Consider the following 13,578-nt stretch of genomic DNA (forward strand, 5'->3'; position numbering starts at 1 on the left):
GGAAGAACGAAGTTAATTAAGTTAAAAGTAGCAGTAGCGCATTCCAGGAAGTGCGTTGCTGCTACGGTAGCTATAGCGCGTTTCCTAACAAGCGCTACTGCTATTCCTTCTCTTTTTTATTTGCTTTCCATTTAATTTTATTTTCATTAGCAGTAGCGCCTTTGTCCGTAAATGCGTTGCTACAAAACAAGTAGCGGTAGCGCGGTTCCACGTAGATGGCTACTACTATGTGTAGCCTATCGGCTAAGCCGTGGGAATTTTAGTAGTAGCGCTTTTGTACTCGGGCGCGCTACTGCTATAACTGTATCTGCAGCGCGGTTTTAAATACCGCGTTGCTGCTAATTAGCACCAACGTGCGTTTTTATCCCGCGCTACTGCTAATGTTCTGTGTATAGGGTTTTCCCTAGTAGTGTTAGTTCTTTTTTTTCACCACCCACATCTGAAGGGGTGGCAAAGAGTTCATCATTCTGCGAGCTCCATACGAGAAGGATGGCATAGAAGCCAGTCCATTTCATTTCACATAAGAGGGGTTAGAGTAAGCATAAGAGTATGCAGAGAAATTCTTCGAGGACTTATGGACATAATGATTTGAAGAATAATGCATATATCCATAATCCTTAGATCTTCCCTCCGAAACAGACGGGTTAGCACGATGATGTTCATATAAGGACTTTGATCCATATGAGGAATTTGGTCCGTATGAGGAATTTGATCTGGGGTTCCTATTCTTCACAGGTGGCGTCATGATGACATTCACCTGAAGATTTTCAAGGCATCTTTTGGGAACCCAGATTTTCTTCATCGGGGAGCCGTTCCTGCGGTTAGTGCCAACATATCTAGCAAATACTTCACCATTCTGATTTTTGAACAGCTTATAGTTGGAGTCAATTGACTCATCATCAGAATGAGGATATTCACATGCAAATCCAGATAAGTTAGATGGATCAACTGGAGGTCCCTTTGCAGCAACCCATGTAGTTTTGGGGTACTGCTCAGGCTTCCAATATGTACCATCAGCATTGAGTTTCCTCTCAAAGGCAATACCCTCTTTCCTAGGGTTCCTGTTGAGGATCTACTTTTTAAGCACATCACAAAGAGCCTGATGCCCTTTGAGGCTTTTGTACATGCTTGTCGTGTACAATTCCTTCAGCCCTGCATCGTCAGTGATATTAGCAATGTCCTCATATGAGGAATTAGTGATAGCAGAGGCATGTGAAGAATTTGAAGCATTAGCAGCATTTGAACATTCAGGTGAAGAATTAGCATATTCACGTTCAATGCACTTCAAGCATGGAGGAACAAATTCTTCCTGAGAAGCGCTGATTTGTTAGTAAGTAATGAATCGCGCTCCTTCTGAAGATCTTCATAACTCACTCTTAACTTCTCAAGGTCTTGCTTTTTTAAAGAAATTCATAAGAAAGCTTCTCATGGTCGGATAAGAGAGTGTTATGATGACTTTGAAGATTGTCAAACCTATTCTGAAATCTGTGAAGATTTTCAGTCAGGGCTTTAGTGCGATCCATTTCTTCACCCAACATATCATCACTTTTGTCTAGCATGTTTTAAACCTTTTCTAAAGCCCTTTGTTGTTTTACAGCAATCTTAGCAAGTTTAGAATAGCTGGGCTTAAGATTTTCATCAAATTCATTCTCACTTGATTCAGATGAAATATATTTGAGTACCTTGGCACCCTTTGCCATGAAGCAGTAGGTGGGAGCATAGTCATCATCCCCTTCATCAGCTTTGTTGGTGAGGTTATTTTCTTCAGTGTTGAAGATAGACTTGCTGACGAATGCAGTAGCGAGAGCTAGGCTCGCCACTCCGGATTCGGACTCCTCAGATGACTCCTCTTCCTCATTTTCTTCAGATTCAGCCTCAGAGTCCATTTCTTTGCCAATGAATGCCCTGGCCTTCTTGGAGCTGCTCTTCTTGTGATGTGAAGGCTTTGAGGATTTTGATGATGAAGATTTTGAGGACTTCTTCTTTTTCTTCGCATCATCAGAACTGTAATCCTTGTATTTCTTCTTCTTTGATTCCTTTTCCCATTGAGGACAGTCTTGAATGTAATGACCAGGCTTCTTGCATTTGTGGCAGAGCGTCCTCTTGTAGTCACTTGATGAGGAATCATTGCTCCTTGAGGGTCTTCCAAGGCGACCACGTCTTGAGAACTTTGGGAACTTCTTCACGAGCAGAGCCAGATCATGGCTCAGTTCTTCAGGATCACCAAGGCTGCTATCAGAGTCTTCATCTTCGGACTCAGATACTGCCTTGGCCTTTAGTGCACGTGATCTGCCATAGCTTGAACCATAGAGATCTCTCGAGAATATCAGCGGGATCAAGTGACTTATAATCAGCACATTCTTGTATCATCAATGCCAGAGTGTCAAATGAGGAATCAAGCGATCTCAGCAATTTCTTCACCACCTCATGGTCGGTGATGTCAGTGGCACCAAGTGCTTGAAGATCATTTGAGATGTCAGTGAGGCGGTTGAAGGTTTGTTGAACATTTTCATTGTCGAGTCTTTTGAAGCGGTTGAAGAGATTGCGAAGAACATCAACTCGAGAGTCACGCTGAGTTGAGACTCCTTCATTCACTTTGGACAACTTGTCCCAGATAAGCTTTGCTGTCTCCAAAGCACTCACTCTGCCATACTGTCCTTTGCTCAGATGGCCACATATGATATTCTTCGCTTGAGAGTCGAGTTGCTTGAATCTCTTCACATCAGCAACATTCAGAGAAGGTGTGACTGAGGGAACAACATTTTCCACAACATACCAGAGATCGTTATCATTTGCTTCAAGATGCATTCGCATCTTATTCTTCCAGTAGGGGTAGTCCGTCCCATCGAAGGTAGGACACCCAGCAGAGACTTTGATCATACATGTGGTCGACATAACTAAAACTCTAGGTGGTTAAACCAAAATCACAAGGAACAAGGGAGTACCTTGCTCTGATACCAATTGAAAGTGCGTTATATCGACTAGAGGGGGGTGAATAGGCGATTTTTATGAAATTCTTCACTGAGGAATTTGCCGGTGAGGAAATTCTTTAGCGAAGAACTACTAGCAGCGGAATAAGTACTCAAAAGTAAACATAACAGAATACAAGCATAGTCATCATGATGAAATGAAGACAGGCACAGAGTACAGGAAGCGTAATCACAGGATAACACAGGATGAAGACAAACAGACTGAAGAAATTGAACTGAGGAAATTGAGAAAGTCTTCAGTCAAAGTCTTCAAACACAGATAGAACAAACACACAACACAGTTATGAGGAAATAGAACCAGTAAGCTTGGTGAAGACAATGATTTGGTAGACCAGTTCCAACTGCTGTCTCAGTTGTACGTCTGGTTGGAGCAACTGAGTATTTAAACTCGAGGACACACAGTCCCGGACACCCAGTCCTGAACACGTAGCTCAGGACACCCGGTCTTCACCGTATTCTCCTTGAACTAAGGTCACACAGACCTCGTCCAATCACTCGTGGTAAGTCTTTAGGTGACTTCCAAACCTTCACAAACTTGGTCACTGGGCGATCCACAATTCCTCTTGGATGCTCTAGACCATGACGCCTAACCGTCTGGAAGAAGCACAGTCCTCAAAGGTAACAAGCGTCGGATCCACGCAAGATCAATCTCTTCAGTGATGCTCAATCACTTGGGGTTTCTAGGTGTTTGGGTTTTGGGTTTTTGGTTTTTCCTCACTTGATGATTTTCGCTCAAAGTCCTCAGAGGATGAGTTGCTCTCAAATGACAAGTGTCAGTTTCTCTCGGAGCAGCCAACCAGCTAGTCGTTGTAGGGGGCGGCTATTTATAGCCTAGGGAGCAGCCCGACATGATAAGACATAAATGCCCTTCAATGATATGACCGTTAGGTGGATAGATATTTTGGGACAGCTGGCGCATAGCACATCAACGGTCGGAATTTTGAGTAGTAAAATCCTCAGGGCTATCATGTTCCTCACTGTATAGGCAATCCACACTGGCGAATTCCTAACTCCTCAGTCAGGACAAATTCCTCAGAGACCAGAAGAACTTCGTCTCTGTCACTGAAGAAATTGACTGAACTGTATGAGATTTCCAATGGCTTCACTCGAAGGGATTGGTAGGTGTAGGATTTTGAGTTGAGCATCACATGGAAAAAATTTCTTAGTATTTCCTCGAACCCCTTTAACAGTACGGTGTTTCCTATGACTCAAGAAAGAGAAAAAACAAAACTATGAAAACGAAAGTCTTCAAGCTTCATATTCCTCGCATGAATATCAAGTCTTCACGGACACACCAATTTCTTCACTTTCAAAGTCTTCATGAAAGTCTTCAGAAATACCAAAATCCTCAGTCGAAGATATTCATTTTTAGGGGCCAACTTTTCCTGTAAATATCACACTCCTCATAGACTTATAGACCTGCTTACACTCACAAACGCATTAGTCCCTTAACCTATAAGTCTTCAATACACCAAAATCACTAAGGGGCACTAGATGCACTTACAATTGCATGTGATGTTTATATCTTATGCATCTTATTTTGCTTAGAACAGCGGTAGCATTATAAGATGATCCGTTCACTAAATTTCAAGATAAAAGTGTTCTCCCCGAGTATGCACCGTTGACAAAGTTCGTCGTTTCAAAGCACCTCATGAAGATCAGGTGTGATAGACTCTACGTTCACATACAATGGGTGTAAGATAGTTTTGCACATGGAGAATACTTGGGTTAAACTTGACGAGCCTAGCATGTACGGCATGGTCTCATAACACTAGAGACCGAAAGTTCGAATGTGAATCATATAGTAGATATGATCAACATAGAGATGTTCACCATTGATGACTACCCCATCTCACGTGATGGTCGGACATGGGTTAGTTGATTTGGATCACGTATCACTTCGATAACTTAAGGGATGTTTATTTAAGTGTGAGTTCATTAGTAATTTAACTAATTGAACTTAATTTATCATGAACTTAGTCTTGAGAGTTTTGCATATCTATGTTAGATCAATAGCTCGTGATATAGCTCCTATATTTTTTTGATATGTTCCTAGAGAAAACTAGGTTGAAAAATGATAGTAGCAATGATGCGTACTGGGTCCATGATCCGAGGATTATCCTCATTGTTGCACAAAAGAATTATGTCCTTGATGCACTGCTAGGTGAGAAACCTATTGCAGGAGCAGATGCAGACGTTATGAACGTTTTTTGTAAGCTCGATATGATGACTACTTGATAGTTTAGTGCACCATGCTTTACGGCTTAGAACCGGGACTTCAAAAACATTTTGAACTCCATGGAGCATATGAGATGTTCCAAGCGCTGAAAATTGGTATTTCAGATTCATGCCTGTGTTAAGAGGTATGAGACCTCTGACAAGTACTTTTCCTACAAGATGGAGGAGAATAGCTCAGCCAGTGAGCATGTGCTCAGTATGTCTAGGTACTACAATCGCTTTAACTAAGCTACTAGAACTTTATGATGAACTATAATATGCAAGGGATGACAAAAACTATTCACAACCTCTTCGCGATGCTCAAATCGGCGAAGGTAGAAATCAAGAAAGAGCATCAAGTGTTGATGGTTAACAAGACCACTAGTTTCAAGAAAAAAGGCGGGGGAAAGAAAGGGAACTTCAAGAAGAATGGCAAGCAAGTTGCCACTCCCGTGAAGAAGCCAAAAGCTGGACCCAAGCCTGAAACTAAGTGCTTCTACTGCAAAAGGAAATGGTCACTGGAAGTGGAACTGCCCCAAATACTTGGCAGATAAGAAGGATGGCAAAGTGAACAAAGATGTCGGGGATATACCCCGCGGTATGACCCGGCCGGATGGATGACCCGGCTGGGACTTGGTGACTCACCAGAGACCCGGCTAGAGCTAGGCGACTTACTGGCGATCCGCGGACATGGCGGTTTATATGTAACCCGCTTGGGCATTGTGACTCACTGGAGACCCAGCGGGCGGATCAGACGGACGGCAAGGCCCAAAGCCCAGCAGACCGGCTTATACTCTGGTGGGCCGGCTTAAAACGGAAGGCATGAAGAGTATTTCCTTTACAAGGAAGCAAGACCCGTACTTGAATCCGACTTTTAATAGAGAATAAGTTAGTTCTAATCCTACTAGGACTCTACATGTAAGTCGCCCCTTCAACATATATAAGGAGGGGCAGGGCTCCCCAAAGAGGGACAAGCAATAAGCAATAATCTCTAGGGCTAGACACAATTAGAGGATAGCCGGCTTAACGACGACTCCCTCGTGATGATAATGAGATCTAGCCACAAACAACATGTAGGGTTGTTATCGGATGATGTTTCCCAGGGCCCGAAGCTGTCTAAATACTTGCCTTATGTTGCGTCACTCGATTCCGCTCAACCCCTCTCAAGCTACTACAAAGATGCGTTGGCATCACAACTAAGTCCTCACACTAGGACATCTGCCGTGACAATTCCATGACAGTTGGCGCCCACCGTGGGGCTTGCGCACGGTGGTGTTGAGTTCTTGGAGGAATCTCTCCTAAGGATCGAGAAGTTCGCAATTTTTCAAATGAAGAAGGGCTGACATGAGATAGTCTTCGGCAGAGCCGGAAAATTCAATGTTTTGTGGTCTGAATTATTATTAGCTTTGGAGCTGGTCGTATGAGTTTTACGTTCAAGGGAAGATAGAGTTTGATGTTCTTCTATGTGTCACCGATGCAACGCGATCTGTCGAATCCGAGTAGGAGATCAATTTTTGCCGCTACAAGCCGTGTATTGCCAAGGCCGGCGGGAATTTTTCTATGCCATACGCCAGGTCAGATCAATCAACATACGCGTGAGGAGGCAAGGGTCAAGACCCGAGGCGGTTTCATAAATCGATCTGCGAAAAACTGCTGCCACTATTGCTCGGAGTAGTACTACTTTTAATAAACAATTATACTATTGCTGCTTGAAGGCAATAATACGTTGCTACTATTTGCATAATGTGATCCATCAAGTACTTGAGTACCGTCCGTGTTAAAACTTAGATTTTGAGGAGGCAACCTGTCCAGAGAAGAAACAATATTTGTTGAAATTGCTGCGCGTGAGCATGCATGTTTGGGCAAGGAATACAATACCGGATCGGAGTGGCAGGTTAACAGGTCCAGTCTTCAGCGTCACACGTTGAGCCACGACCTGAAGGAGGTTAACGTGTGTAGATTTTCCTCAGAATTCAACGCGTCGTCGAGACCGCCCTGCCCTCCGTCGTCTTGGCCTCGCGCCTGATGGACGTTGTCTCTGCTGCAGTTTCAAACCCGCCGTGCCTTGTTCTCCGACGCCCGAGTCTCTTCTGGCCGTTTTTTCCACTTCGAGCTCCTTCAGGGTCACTCCCCTCATGCCCGCCTGATGCCTTGACGTGGTCTACCGCTGACGGCCTCTGACCAACTGCCTCTATGAGCCGCCAAGCGCCCAGCCTCACCTGCGAGTCGCCGCTCCCACTGTCGTAGCCTCGCGCAGTGGCCAAGCCAGACATCAGTGGTATTTCTAGAACGGCTATTAAAGGAAGAAGGATACAAGCTGCTCACATGCAGGACGCATTGTGAACAATAATGGAAGTCCCAGCCCATGTGTGTTTGTCTGCATGGCCTACTATGGAAAGTAAACAGTGTGACAGGATCATATAACAAAAGAAAAAGAAAAAAAGGGATCGAATCCATAGTCTGATTCTGACACACGGAACTTGCCGGTTCCCTTGTTATGTGTTGAGCCAGCTTTTGGGTAAGCAATCAAGTAAAATCAGTACTTCCGGCATGAAAAAGAAAAAACGATCCGGACTCCGTCATTGCTGCTTACGAGACCTTGCCGCAAGCCACCATACTAATTTGCCTCGGACGCCTCCTCTGCCTACTGTGCGTCGGCCGTGTCTGTTGACCCACCAAAGTTCGCACCAACATCTGTCTGCAACAGGAGACACGGGAGACGGACAGCCTAAAGTGTTTGGTTACAAAGCGCCACCCGATGGATGCGCGCACCGCTCGCCGCCCCGTTACAACATCCACCCTGAAGATCCATTAGCAAAAGTTGTGTGGAGTTTTGAAAACGTAAGGGAAGGGTTCACGTGAAGATGCGATAGCTCATTCCCATGATAGTGCTAGCACTACTAATCCACGCAACTACGGAGTGCTATTGGAACATCAGATCAGACGTATATATATGGAATAAAAAAACAGAGGATAATGAATCATCATGGCAGTCATGAAGGTAACATGAGGTGCTACTCCTCCGTCAGTTAGATGTACATATAGGCGGGTTATTTTCTGTCAGACTACATCCAACATTTGCGGTGCCTCGTTTCGTTGCTGAGCCGCCGTGAGCGCTATTTCTGCTGCATTGAGCCGCCTCTACTGTGACTAAGCCGCCGGGACCACGTTGAGCCGCCTCTGCTGTGTGGAGCCGCTCCTGCTATGTTGAGCCGCTCCTACTGTGTTGAGCCGCCGGGACCATGTTGAGCTGCTCCTGCTGTGTTGAGCCGCTCCTGCTGTGTTGAGCCGCCGGGGTCGCACTGAGCCGCCTCTGTCGCGTTGAACGGATCATCCATCGTCCGAACAAATCAGGTGATATCTCTCTAAATATATTTTATTAGCACATATTGTTTTTGTCAAAGAACAATTACTTTGATCTGTATATTTTTGTATACAGGACAATTATTCCCTACAAAAGTGGTTTACACCTGCGTTTGTCCACATCATATTGTTCAACGGACATGGGCGAGTTGCCGCCCTGTGGCCTGGATAACATTGATTCACCGGACCCGCGCCCACTCGCTACTCAATGGACGTGCAAACCGCCGTCCTGCGGCCCAATTGACATCAACATGACATCGTTGACTCGCCCGTCCATGCGGATTACCGCGCCTGCGATTGACTCATCTATCCACATCGGCTAATAACGCCACGGACGACTCATCTGTCTGCTCCCATGGCCGGCTCACCCATGATTTATTTCAGCTTCACCGTAGGTAACAGCAACTCTGCGGCGGATAAATTCCGGCTTGACATATCAGGTGAAATGCATCCGGTATATTTTTTACATATTAATTTCTTTAAAGGAGCAATTACTCTGGTTTGCAAGTTTCCCAATGCAGGACAAGTGGTCTATTGCAAAAGAGACTATTATATCACTAAGCTGTTGAATAACTCATGCCGGTTTATATCACGGTTAAATATGAAGAATCTCAAGCCAACTCCTCGAGTCGTCTTAAGACTCGGGGGCTACAATGACATGACTCGGGAACTCCGGGTCATTGGAGGGAATGATAACTCGTTTCGGGAGGACACCGCCATATTGATCAAAATTTAAAGGCCGTCAGAAAATTGTCGGTTCAAGATCCGGTTCAAGAGACATCTCTCTCCCACAAAGTTTTGAAGCTCTCAAATCCGGTTCAAACATCCGGCTCAAGGTAAATTTGTCTCTTACAAAGCTTTTAAGCTCTCAAATCCGGTTCAAAGTTCCAGTTCAAAAATAATTAATCTCTCGCAAGTTCGAGTTCTCAGAAAGATTAAAGGGTGCTAAAAAGGGATTTCTGCCATGATGCACGGTTCAAACATGGGTATTCTACTTTACGGCTTATCTTATTATGGTCACTTGGGGGCTTCCTGCTCATTGAGTATATCTGTCAATACCCTCTTGATCGGTGTAATGCCAAAAGTTATATGGTCACTTGGGGGCTTCCTGTTCAAACATAGGTCATATTCGAACCAAAGAGAACATAGCTGTCGGTACCCTCTTGATCGGCACAACGCCAAACTCACTAGGGGGCTTCTTGATCGTATTCGAATCATAGCTTAACCCCTTTTGGGTCCGACGTGGATCGTATTCGAATCAGCGTCGTTAAACAACTCTCAAGGTCATTTGGGGGCTTCCTATTCAAACATAGGTCGTATTCGAACCAAAGAGAACATAGCTGTTGGTACCCTCTTGATCGGCAACGCCAAAGCCACTGGGGGCTATATGATCATATTCGTATCTTAGCTTAACCCCTTTGGAATGGTTTTCTGATCGTATTCGAATCAGAAGCCTCAAAAATTTTGAAGTCTCTTTTTGCAAACATTTTTTTGGATTTTACTTGAAGTTTTTTTTATCATATCTAAAGTGTATATGAGTGGTTACTATTTAACCTCGGTTTAATTTTCGATGATAAGTCGCCAGCTTATGACAATCATCATCTATGTGGAAGCACTGCCTTCTAAGGATTGGGTTATCACCCCTGCTGCACAGGTCATGTAAACCGGCAGTACAAATTCAATATCACAGTGGTTATATGTGAGATATTATGACCCACCCTGCGGTAAACCGCCAAAGGATCTTGTGACCTACTTGTATGCAGGATAAGACTACATTTGGGTGATTACCCGCCCTGGCTTTTGACGTTAAGTCGCCATGGCATATGTTGTTTAAACTCTGCAGGATTTACAGAGCTATGACTTACATAAATGATTAAATTCAAGCCCATCATCAAAGATTTAAATTGGTGTCTCAAAAGGGTTATCAATTCTTGATTTTCTCAAAGGCTATAAGCCGTCGGGTTACAAAAATTCCGGCTTACAATGGAGGCTATTAAATCGCCATCGGCCAAGAGCCACCAGGTATTTAAAACTCCAGATTTACTTGTCAACAAATAAGGTATTTGAATCTTTAAATAGCCAAACTTGACTGGATTTTCATTATGATATTGAATGATTGAGGTTTTCAAACTGGGTTATTCAAATCTTTAATAGCCAACATGGCTGGATTTTTATTATGGTTATCAGTAACTAATATTATTGAGGTTTTCAAAGTCGCTTCAGCGCAATGGCTATTATTTTATCAATGGATATGATTTATTCTACAATGACAGGAATAGTCCCGAGTCGCTACAGGCTTACGACCCGGCACTTGGGGGCTACATTATTCAAATTAAGATTACATCGAATATGCAAGTCCCATGTCACTGCCAGCATGCACCATGGCACTTGGGGGCTAATGCAAAGTCATTTTTGCTCAACTTATTGAACACCCGACTCATCACATTCTAAATGAGCCAGCCCTTGGGGGCTACCAATTGCTCCTATCAACAATTCAAGGTACACAAGTCTTAATCCATTATATTGAAGGGTCCACTACTCAGTTGGTAAAGCACAAAGCTCTTAACCTTGTTGACGTGGGTTCAAGCCCCATGATGGGGGTTACATCATATGATGTTCTTTTCCAACAAGTATATATAAAGTCCCAGCTCAATATTATCTTACTGAGCCGGCCCTTGGGGGCTACACGTTGTTGTTCAAATCTATCTGATCATATTTATAAAGTCCCTACTCATTATTGCATAATGACCCGGCCCTTGGGAGCTACACTGGTTGAAGTTTTATGAGCATGAGGCAATTACAAGTCCCAAGTTGCTGCAAACATGACAACCCGGAACTTGGGGGCTACATATGTGGAATACTCAGTTCTGAGTAGTGATTGAGATGAACAACATGGATTTCTTCAAAGTGGTAATATTTATATTGAAGCAAGTCTTAAGTCATCACTTTGCTCTACTCAAGACTTGGGGGCTAGAGGTAATATGGATACGAGGGAGAGAAATCTTCAAAATTCTCAGTTATGACCCGGCAGCATCATAAGATCAACCCGGCATCAGCAACAATTACATGATTCGGCATCGTCTGTTTTATAATCTGGCAGTTTTGGTAATGATAAACCGGCAAGTGTTACATCTTCAAGCCGGTTGAAAGCTAGATGAGTATTTCAAGACCAATATTCTTAAGCCGACGTTTTGGAGGCTGACTCAAGTGGATTATCTCTTACTATATTTCTCCACAAGAAAACCAATGTCAGCAAATTGATTCTAAAGGTGACCTATTGACCCGGATTTTTCAAAAATAAGTATCTGGATTATTTGCATTGACAAATTTGAAGCATATCAGTTAAAGAAGATTTTCTATGGGGATATGGACATATTTATATCAACAAGGAAATGACAAGGACTTAAATATGTTCAGGTGCTGGCTTACAAGAATATTTAACCCGGAGCACAATCTGTCAAATTTGTTCTTGAGTTATTTTGTAGGATCAGTTTAACATGGATAAATCCAAATTAAACTGGGGGCTAATGTCGGGGATATACCCCGCGGTATGACCCGGCCGGATGGATGACCCGGCTGGGACTTGGCGACTCACCAGAGACCCGGCTGGAGCTAGGCGACTTACTGGCGATCCGCGGACATGGCGGTTTACATCTAACTCGCTTGGACATTGTGACTCACTGGAGACCCAGCGGGCGGATCAGACGGACGGCAAGGCCCAAAGCCCAGCAGACCGGCTTATACTCTGGTGGGCCGGCTTAAAACGGAAGGCATGAAGAGTATTTCCTTTACAAGGAAGCAAGACCCGTACTTGAATCCGACTTGTAATAGAGAATAAGTTAGTTCTAATCCTACTAGGACTCTACATGTAAGCCGCCCCTTCAACATATATAAGGAGGGGCGGGGCTCCCCAAAGAGGGACAAGCAATAAGCAATAATCTCTAGGGCTAGACACAATTAGAGGATAGCCGGCTTAATGACAACTCCCTCGTGATGATAATGAGATCTAGCCACAAACAGCATGTAGGGTTGTTACCGGATGATGTTTCCCGGGGCCCGAAGCTATCTAAATACTTGTCTTGTGTTGCGTCACTCGATTTCGCTCAACACCTCTCAAGCTACTACAAAGATGCGTTGGCCTCATGACTAAGTCCTCACACTAGGACATCTGCCGTGACAATTCCATGACAAAAGGTATATTTGATATACATGTTATTGATGTGTAGCTTACTAGTGTTTGTAGTAACCCCAGGGTATTTGATACCGGTTCAGTTCCTAAGATTAGTAACTCGAAACAAGAGTTGCAAAATGAATAAAGACTAGTTAAGGGCGAGGTGACGAGGTGTGTTGGAAGTGATTCCAAGGTTGATAAGATCACCATCGCATACTCCCTCTACCTTTCGGATTAGTGTTTAACCTAAATAAATGTTATTTGGTGTTTGCGTTGAGCATTGATACGTCTCCAACGTATCTATAACTTTTGATTGTTCCATGTTGTTATACTATCATTCTTGGATGTTTCATAATCATTTTATAGTCATTTTATATCATTTTTTGGTTCTAACCTATTGACATAGTGCCAAGTGCCAGTTGTTGTTTTTTTGCATGTTTTTTACATCGCAGGAAATCAATACCAAACGAAGTCCAAACACATCGAAACTTTTTGTGGATTTTTTTGGACCAGAAGACAATCAATGGGTCGAAGAAGCACCTGGGGGTGCTCCGAGGGGAGGACAACCCACCAGGGCGTGCTAGGAGGCCCAGGCGCGCCTCGGTGGGTTGTGCCCACCTCGGGTGCCCCCTGGACCGCCTCTTTACTCTATGAATACCCCAATATTCCAGAAACCCTAGGGGAGTCGACAAAAATCAATTCCAGCCACCGCAAAGTCCAGAACCACCAGATCCAATCTAGACACCATCACGGAGGGGTTCACCACTTCCATTGATGCCTCTCCGATGATGTGTGAGTAGTTCTTTATAGACCTTCGGGTCCATAGTTAGTAGCTAG

The sequence above is a fragment of the Triticum aestivum genome, chromosome 6A (genome assembly GCF_018294505.1).
Source record: "Triticum aestivum cultivar Chinese Spring chromosome 6A, IWGSC CS RefSeq v2.1, whole genome shotgun sequence".
In the NCBI taxonomy this organism is placed as follows: domain Eukaryota; kingdom Viridiplantae; phylum Streptophyta; class Magnoliopsida; order Poales; family Poaceae; genus Triticum; species Triticum aestivum.